Below are 9,486 nucleotides of genomic sequence, written 5' to 3'. Positions count from 1 at the left end.
CACTGATGTGCTAAATAGTATTTTATCCAATTTATCATAAAAATTACTTCTTGTTCAGTTCTGCAAACAGTACTTTGAATAAGTGCTTTAAAATAAAGCTTTTAAAAAGTTGCATTATAAGCAGCATCTGAAAATAAAAATAGAAAAATTTATTGATTAATGAAGACATGTTTTAAAAGACTATTTAGGAAATTTCCAAGACAATGGATAAACCAATTCTGTTTAGGATGCTGCTGGATTAGGGTGCCCATCAGCTTACATTCAAGTGTTTATAGACAGCACATAGAGACTTCTATATTAGCCAAACACATAGCATGGAATTCACAATCACACTAATATAATCATTTCATCAGTGTAAGCATTTTTACTTACTACCAGATGGAACAATCTCCCCTCTCCTCTCCCTCCACACAGTGCTCTTTTTATATAACAAAGTTTAATAATATATCTAACTAACCATTATGTTTTTTACTAGTTACTTAGCTGGAAGAGCGTATGTAGCATAAGTGAAAGCATCTCTAACAAAATAATATTAAGCTTTTATCTGTTTTGTTAGCCACTTATTTACATAGATAAATAGCCTGTCAGATTACCTGAGTGTGCCTTCTTGAAGTTACAAAATGTTAAGGAACGTGAGCCACAAACAGCTTCTCAAATGTGCTTCACTGTAACAGTGCAGCATTCTGGATCACTTCTATACTTCCCTGATGTATTTAAATCATAAGGCTATCACTGACAGTTTTAATAGATACATAGAGAAAAATGTATTAGTTTTAAACATTTTGGATACCTCCTGGACCAATATCCTTAAGGTTGTCCTATTACTTTTGCAATATTTTACACTACCAGCATCACCTTGGATGTACCTGTTAATACAGAGTCATAAAGTGCAAGGGAAAAAAATGCATCCTTACCTTTTCAACTGCAACCAGCTGTCATGAAGTGGTGTGTGGCTACTGTGAATCCAAATCTATGAATGAAGCCAAGAGTTGCTTGCCTTTTATATGTTTAAATCCTGAAACCAGATACCTTGCTTAACCACAGTGCCACATAAAAACAAACACGTGGACTCACTTCCTGTTTTAGAAGCAATACAATTTAATTGGTGAAGAAACCACAGAGTAAAAGTTGGGACTCACAAGTAATCACTGAAGAGGAAATTGGATTATTTGATGGACATTTATGCTGTGCACAGGAAATTCCTTTCCTGCTTCATTCTCTTGCAGACTTCAAAAACACAATCAGAAGAAACATTAGCGTGACCTCGTTGGAAATCCAGAATATATTATGAATAAGAGAAATGGAAAACAGTGAATATACTACTATGCAATAGATAAGGAATTTTCTGGCTCAGGATAAAAGCAAGAGGAAATAAAACTCAAATATAGGATACATTATGTCATTTGCAAATCTTTTTCCCCCTTTTGCAATCAGAAACTATCTATTGTATCTAGGATAATGTGAAAACATTTAAAGTATGTAACATGTTAATTTCTGAAGAACAATGTGAATGACTAAATGTTGATGTGGCACTATATTTAGCACTGATAATTTGAATGCAACTTGTATAAGCACAGAAGGCAAAGCATAGCTTGAACTTTCCTGGCCATATCTGGTTCACTGTGCTGACTTATAGGAATAGGAGTCTTTCCCAGCCTTACCTGCAAATGCCAGGAATTGATAACGCCACCCACCTCCCTACATATTGGCATTGCCCTTGAGGTAAGTGGGCACATGATTCATCAGACCAACCCTTCCATTAGGTAGAGTGACGTATGTGCCTCAGGTAGCAGGTCCTGGGTGTCGGAGCAGAAGCAAGCAGCTGGAGAGAGCTCTCTGTGTGTGCCATGTAGGCTGCCCTACATCCTTCAAGTTTTCCTGCTACCTCCTGTCCCATTACCAGTGAACTATAGTTCCGCTAGCAGTCCAGTTGACTTCTGTACATGGAATTGGGGGAACAGGGGAGTGCTTTCACTTTCAGCAGCAACATATTATGTCCCAGCCCTGGCTGGACTACTGGTGAATCACTGTCTTGTGGCTACACATAATGAGGAAAATAATGGTTTGCTTCAGCCATAAATAGCTGATAATATGCAACAATATGACCTGAGAGGAACTGGGAAGTAAAGATTTAATCATGAAATAAGATTATTATTTTTAAAAAGTTACATCATGGGTCATAGCACAGCAAGCCAGTGATCCCCAAGGGGGTGTATATTTGGTAAGAAAGACATGAAGCCGACTTGGAATTGAAATGGCCACAACCAGTGCTTTTTTCTGGGGGGATGCAGGGGTAGACATTTTGTGAATCTAAGTTTGGCCTCATTGAAGGGCAGTATTTCAATATGAGTAGGAAAATGAGAGTACCCCCAAACATATTTTTTTAGAAAAAAAGCACTGGCCACAACTTTATTAACTACAGGTGTAGACTGGATTTTGCATAGGCACTGGGCATGTGTCCAGTCAACCTGGTTGCTGGCTGATATCTCCATCAGGGTCAATCCTGGTGAGAGTATGCCCCCATTGATGCAGATCTGATGGGGAAATCCCACCAGGACACCATTCAGGGTTGTTCCATAGCCTGGCAGCCCCCGTCTTTGTGTGGAAGGGAAAATGAATGGATTTGAGACGTTTGGTCTGAAGATAGGGAAAATATTGCTTAGTGGAAGGAGGAACAGTTGGATGTCATCCTGGAATGAATACTTTGAATATATTTTTTGTATGCAGCTGACTGAGAATTGGAAGGCCGTTTATTTCTCTTGCTTCTTTTTCTCTTTTCTTCTCTCATTCATTCATTATTTTTATCCTTCTCTTTCTTCTTCTTCTTCTTCTTCTTCTTCTTCTTCTTCTTCTTCTTCTTCTTCTTCTTTCTTTTCTTTTTGTCATTTTTAGTGTCCTCTACTATTAGTATTATACACCTCACTATTGGTATTATACACATATGAAGGTAATGGTTGCTTGGTGAAGGACCCTGAGTGAGAGGCCGGGAAGAGCAGATCTCCCAGGGTGGTAGGATGAGAGAATAAAGGAGAACTCCCAGGTGAGAGCTGGGAGGGTCCCCACTTTCTATGTGAGACAAGAGTTAAGAGCTACTTTTGAGAGAGGACTTGGCATTTTCCTTTTCCTTTTCCTCTTTCTGTTTTCGTTTAGATTGGTTTGCTTTTTATTGTAATGTATTATGAAAAAGCTCCAATAAAAAAATAAGACTGAGGGGAAGCTTACGCAATTTGTGGATTATGACCTCATATATACATATATAGGCTTTGTTCTGGTTGTTATTACAGCACATAACAATGCATTTCCTACTTGTAGATGAATTCAGAGTCAGCCTCACATATCCTTCGGCTTCTTTGTGAGAGTGGAACTTCCTGGATTCTTAGAAAGTTTGTTGTGATCCATAGGGTGGATTTTCCACCCATATATGAAAGCATAGGTCTTATTAAGATCTCCATGTGAGAGGCTAGTTTTCCACTGTGACATCACAAATTTTTACAGGGAAATTTGGAGGACAGCAGACAAAACCTCAATTTTATCCTGCTTCCTTATGACATTGTCAAACCTAGTCAAAGCATAACTGGCTTCGCATTTCATTAGCATTAAGAACTGTTTTACAAACCATGCAAGCTTTGCTACATCAGCCTCCCACAATTAGGAAAATTTGTCAGCTGTTCCCTTTCGACTAAAAATAATGACGTTCATTGGGAAATTATATTAGCTCTCCTGGAGTTCTGAACTGTGTTAATAATACTAATACTGGATAAAGAGATAGAAAGAGAAGTTTCTGGCTGAAGGAGGAAATGGAACTATTTCATAGTTAAACAAAATTAATAATAATAATAATCCAACAGCTAATTATTAGCTGTGACAACTACTGTATAAGGAACAAGAGAAGCATACTTACATTTTTATATTGTAATTTTATCTTGTGAACTGCCCTGTGACCTGTGGGTACAGGGCACTATATAAATTCTAATAATAAGAATAAGAGTCTCTGTTTGGCAGTTTTAAGGTAAAGGTAAAGGGACCCCTGGCCATTAGGTCCAGTCGTGACCGACTCTGGGGTTGTGGCACTCATCTCACTTTATTGGCCGAGGGAACCGGCGTACAGCTTCTGGGTCATGTGGCCAGCATGACTAAGCCACTTCTGGCGAACCAGAGCAGCGCACAGAAACGCCGTTTACCTTCCCGCCGGAACTTTGACATGCTTTCAAACTGCTAGGTTGGCAGGAGCAGGGACCGAGCAACGGGAGCTCACTCCGTTGTGGGGATTCGAACTGCCGACCTTCTGATCGGCAAGCCCTAGGCTCTGTGGTTTAACCCACAGTGCCACCCGCGTCCCTACTTGGCAGTTTTACAAGGATGCTATTATATACATGGTGAAAGCACCTTCACAACATGGATCAAGACCTAAGTGTGAGGAAGGAAGTATATTTTTGGGGGGAGATTCAGAAGCTTCCCAGATTCACAGGAGTACATGAAACTGAGGAAACTGTTTACAGTGGTACCTCTAGTTAAGAAACTTAATTCGGTCCGGAGGTCTGTTCTTAACCTGAAACTGTTCTTAATTAGAGGCATGCTTTTGCTAATGGGGCCTCTTGCTACCGCTGCGCCGCCGGCACACAATTTCCATTCTCATCCTGGGGCAAAGTTCTCAACTCGAGGTAACTCTTCTAGGTTAGCGGAGTTTGTAACCTGAAGCATTTGTAACCTGAGGCGTTTGTAACTCAAGGTACCACTGTATATGATATTTTGCCCACTCTTTACCACAAAGTCCCTGAATGGGTTACCACAATATCATATAAAACAAGATAAAACCACTATAAAACAAGCAAAACTGGTCCAAACGGAAGAAGAAGAGTTTGGATTTGATATCCTGCTTTATCACTACCCCAAGGAGTCTCAAAGCGGCTAACATTCTCCTTTCCCTTCCTCCCCCACAACAAACACTCTGTGAGGTGAGTGGGGCTGAGAGACTTCAGAGAAGTGTGACTGGCCCAAGGTCACCCAGCAGCTGCATGTGGAGGAGCGGAGAAGCGAACCCGGTTCACCAGATTACGAGACTACCGCTCTTAACCACTACACCACACTGGCTCAGGACAGGACAGTGTCTGACTTTTAGAAAACCTCTGAAGGCAGCCCTGTATAGGGAAGTTTTTGATGTTTGATGTTTTACTGTGGTTTTATAAATTGTTGGCAGCCGCCCCGAGTGGCTGCAGCAACCTATTCAGATGGGTGGCATATAAAGAATAAATTATGATGATGCAAGTTATTGAGTGTCCATGACAACAACTGGATGTCTGATTTTAACCAATGTCTGATTTTAACCAAGGTGGGGGAAAGAAGTGTGGCTTGTATGTATGTATGTATGTATGTATGTATGTATGTATGCAATAAATTCTGCTGCTAACAGGAAGTATTTTTTAGTAATCCACCATACAATCAAGTTTCTCCAGAAAAAGATCTGACTGTAACTTGGGATTCTCTGTCTACGCAACCTGAATTCTACTACACTGGTGGCATCTCTGAAAATAGCTGGAGGAGTGATGGTAAAAGGACCCTCTCATCTTTGGGGGGGGGGGAACGTTCTTGTCCCTCACCAGGTGATTTTCCTCTCAGGGAACAGGGTAGCAAATGGTGGAGGATGGAAGTGTGATTAGAATTAAATCAAGCACAGCTTCACATAGTAGGCTTCCTTTCCACCTTGCTGAGAAGGGGCATTTGCTTGGCTCAGATTCTGGTGACACCTCTAGTTTCTTGCCCTGGAGAGGGGATTGGTGTGTGGCAGGCTTCCACTCCCTCATCAAAAGCAAACCTCCAGCTTATCCTGCCCATTCTTGACCCTAAATCTGTACAGCAAGAGTGAGGAAAGTGGTTGTGGTGGTTTTCCATGTTCTTCTGTCCTAGGGATGTCTCAAACATCTGCTGTTGTTCAGCCACAGATTCAACATGCAGAAGTATTCACGTTAAAGACCTTAGGCCATGGGTAGGCAAACTAAGGCCTGGGGGCCGGATCCAGCCCAATCGCCTTCTAAATCCAGCCCGCAGATGTTCAGGGAATCAGCATGTTTTTACATGAGTAGAATGTGTACTTTTATTTAAAATGCATCTCTGGGTTATTTGTGGGACATAGGAATTCATTCATATTTTTTTCCAAAATACAGTCTGGCCCCCCACAAGCTCTGAGGGACAGTGGAGCGGCCACTTGCTGAGAAAGTTTGCTGACCCCTGCCTTAGGCATTCCAAACCTTCCATTCCATTCCCTTCCCCTCCATAAATGGGGCTTAATGGAGCAGCAGTGCCTCCAGGTCATTGTGCTAGGAAGTCCACTTTGCTGTCACATGATGGCAGTGAGATTGGTTTGGGATCCAACAGATCCTGGACTGGCTCACTCCTTCTGTACCCATTGCCCCATTTCAGGGTCTTCTGCTGGCTACCACTGGCAGACATCCCACCGGAAGCATTCCTGCGCTTCCTAAATCATTGGGTTTGGTATCTCATGCTCTTACTTTGTCTCTCACCTCTGATCTAAAGAAGGCAAGGTATTGTCATAAAGAGTATCTTACCAGCTGTTTTGTTTTACCGGGAATTAGATATATTACTAAAGATACTCTGCGTTTCTAATTGTCCCAGAATTTTCATAGGAACTGAAAATGGTACGTTCTGCAAGAATATTCATAGTTGGCTCTCTCCATTACATATGATTTCTTAGTAATGGCTTAGTGTTCTTCTTAGATGAACAATTTGGAGCTTTTGGGAGAGTGAAAAAGATGGCTTCATGGAACAGCTCTGGCAGAAGACAGTGAGTCCCCTCTCAGATATTTGCCTGTGGGTTTGGCCCCTCTTTTGCCACCTAGTAACTTTTAAGGTCTGAGATCTACAAAGAATTTACTCTGATCCTTTCCTGTTTGGAAAAAAATTTCTCTAATCCAAGTTGAGATCTGGATTATTTAGTGTTCTAATGAAGGTTGTCCTCACATTTTCTCTTATCTACTCTTTGTTATTTAGTTCACCATGCTAACTAAATAGTTCAAAAGTAGCTTTATGATTGTTAAATTAGTTTTCTTGAAATGCTGATTCATTTCAAAAAAGGGTAGAGATGCTTATGAAATCTTCCTTTGCCTACTGTTTTTCTCTCTTCTGATTTTTCATTTCTCCAAAAATGTATTACCATTCCTAACAATGTTGAAATCTTTGATACATTCACATCTGTATTTCTGAATGCATGTTTGGTTTAAAGATTAAAACAAATAAATAACATTTGTTCATTTCATTGGTGCCAAAGTTCAGACTTCCAAAGTCACACAAATGGGACACATTTTCTTGCCCTCAAACTACAGGCCCTTATGCAATTTAGCATACAGTGGTACCTCTGGTTACGTACTTAATTCGTTCCAGAGGTCGGTTCTTAACCTGAAACTGTTCTTAACCTGAAGCACTACTTTAGCTAATGGGGCCTCCCACTGCCGCCGCGCTGCCGCCATGGGATTTCTGTTCTCATCCTGAAGCAAAGTTCTTAACCTGAGGTACTATTTCTGGGTTAGCGGAGTCTGTAACCTGAAGCGTATGTAACCCGAGGTACTACTGTATTTGCAAATAAAAACTTAAAAAGCACCAAGAGCATCATCAACTTATGCAGTGCTTTTTTTTCTTAAAAAAATGTTTAGGGGTACTCTCATTTTGACTCAAGAAAATCACTGGGGAAAGAAATGAAGCTGCCATTGGAGGTGGTAACAACGAAACTGACCAATCACCATGCTAGATTCCAACTCCTACTTCACACATTAAACGCTCGCTTCCGTCTGAGACACAAGAAACACCATGACAGGAAATGAGGCCGCCATCGGGGTTAGCAACAGAACTGACAATTCACCGTGCTAGAGAAGAAACATTTTTTAAAAAAATTGTTTCCTCTCCTGTTAGATTCCCCCCCAGAAAAAAGCACTGAACTTATGTATTTATTTCATTAAATTTATATACCACTTGATTGTGTGACACTTCAAAGTGTTTTGCAAAAAGATAAAACAAGAAAATCATGAAAAATTCACAACCATACTTTAAACCATACAAAAGTTAAAGTGCTAAAACATTTTAGCATGTTTTCTAAGCACCTGAGTAGGGTTTTCTAAACCAGGATGTTTTTATCAGGCACCAAAAAGTGTACAGTGAATGAGCCTGCTTGATCTCAATAGATGGCAGCAGTGGGGTGCAAAGATCCGCCTGGCGGCCCCTCTCCCAGGTAGCCCAGTCCCAGGTGCACAGAAGGGCGGAGCCAGCTGGCTACCTCAGCGTCTTGCTGGCTCGGTCACCCCCAAACTCGTGGCGCAGAGCCGCCTGCAGCAGAAAAGCCCACCATGGCGCTCTGACCGACGGGTGGGCTCTTCCCCAGACTCAACTCTCGGGCCCCGGACTCTCGGCTTGGTGCTCCTGAGAGCCTGGCGCTCGGGTGCCCCACATCCCTAGCACCTATGGGTAAGACGGCCCTGCTCTCTGATATTGCTTAATTTCAAAAAGGAAGTTAGAACTTACAAATCAGCCTTAATTAATTGAGTGTTTTCTATAAAATAAACCACCTTTGTTCCACAGACAGAATCCTGTTTGAAGCATGTGCATTGGGGTGGAGTCACCCTTCTGACACCAGTGTCTTTGCATCTCACCTGGATGGGACCAAGCCAAATGGTAGTGAGGTCAGGGCTAGGCAGACGCACTAGTACTAATGCTGGATTGGCTCTGCTGCTGTGTGTCCACACACCCTTGACCTTGCTATCACTGTACTCCAGCCTTGACTATGTAAGCTGCGGTAATACTAATGTGGGAAGGGCAGCTCTGCTGCTCCACAACAAATCCTATTGACAGCTACATATACTAGCTTATGTGGAAACAGTCACAATTCATCCAGACTCATTTCTCAATAGACAAGTACAGTATTTTGCTATAAAAGATGCAACCGGAATTTCACCTTAATGAAATCATACAGGGGATTCAGAACCAATATGGTTAGTGACTATGGATGTAGTATCGTTATAGGTGTGCGCAAGAAACCAGCCCATGACATATCAGTCCTCTTATCTACAACCACCACCATGCTGCTGTTGCTGCCACCATTTGCCACCACTGTTGTGGGCTGGCCAAGTGGGAGTTTGGGTGCAAATGCAGTGATAAATCTGAGCAGGACAGGCTCCTTGCCACCTGACATCCCTGCATGCAGGCCATAGCTGTATTTATGTGGGAGGAGGTCCGTACTTTTAAGCCCAGTCCCTGGCATTGTGTTTCACATGGTTGTCTCTACTATGTGTGCATAGCTCAGTTACATAGCTGCCCTTATTGTGCCCTTACACATGAGCAGGAGCTTGTGCACTGAGGTTGCTTAAAGAGGAATGAGGTGGGGAGTTCTAATCCAGTATGGTCCCTGAAGGCCAGGTTTCTACTTGCAGGGAGGTGTGTTTTGTTTTGTTTTGTTTTGTTTTGTTTTGTTTTGTTTTGTTTTGT

Source organism: Podarcis raffonei, chromosome 2 (genome assembly GCF_027172205.1).
Source record: "Podarcis raffonei isolate rPodRaf1 chromosome 2, rPodRaf1.pri, whole genome shotgun sequence".
NCBI classification, from domain to species: Eukaryota; Metazoa; Chordata; class Lepidosauria; order Squamata; family Lacertidae; genus Podarcis; species Podarcis raffonei.
The sequence above is the reverse complement of the archived record's forward strand: the minus strand, read 5'-3'. Positions refer to the sequence as shown.